The sequence below is a fragment of the Macrobrachium rosenbergii genome, chromosome 43 (genome assembly GCF_040412425.1).
Source record: "Macrobrachium rosenbergii isolate ZJJX-2024 chromosome 43, ASM4041242v1, whole genome shotgun sequence".
NCBI lineage: Eukaryota > Metazoa > Arthropoda > Malacostraca > Decapoda > Palaemonidae > Macrobrachium > Macrobrachium rosenbergii.
Window position 1 is genome coordinate 29519125 of NC_089783.1, and position 813 is coordinate 29519937.

The window sequence follows — 813 nt, forward strand, 5'->3', positions numbered from 1 at the left end:
ATTCTCCTTATATCCAAATTTTCCGTTTCCTCAGAGGAATCTCCAAATTTCATCTTCCTAACAGGATTACACACAAAACCTAAGCTTCAATAACAAAGAAAATAATGAAGAAATTGCTGCTCAGCGCTATAGCCAAGAGGAATTAGAAACGGAGAGGTTGAATTTCAATTAAATGAGAAACCACTCTACCATGAGCCGCAAACCCGGAGGCCATCCCCTGAGCAAGTCAATGGCGTTGGGAGGAAAGCGTCTGGCTTTAATAGCGAGGCTTCATTATGTTTAACTAGGTCATTTTAAGGATTCAGCCTTCGAAGGCAAACAGAAACTGGGTTGAGGCTAGATGGTAATGTTTCTGTAACTGATTAATATGGAAAATAATTCAATTAAAGAAATTAGGATTAAGTAAGAATTAACTAAAGACAAACATTAACTCATAACTTGTCGATTCCCTAGCGGTTATGGACACACTTACCACAGAAAACTGAAATCCAAATACAAAAATTTCTCTTCGTTCAGCTCTATACCAACAACGTTATCTCAAGGGAAAACTATTTCATTCAGGTTATATTTAGATTATTCTAATTGTACTTGCATACTAAGGTTGGTATAATGCTGAGCATCCTATACTCATCTAGGTTCGAGTCTTGGTATGGAACGGGTTTGTGTGCTCCCTTCACGATACATGTATACATAAGTACATATACTGTATACTGACAGACATGAATACGGACATATACACCCAGACTTTTATATATATATATATATATATATATATATATATATATATATATATATATATATATATATATGTAT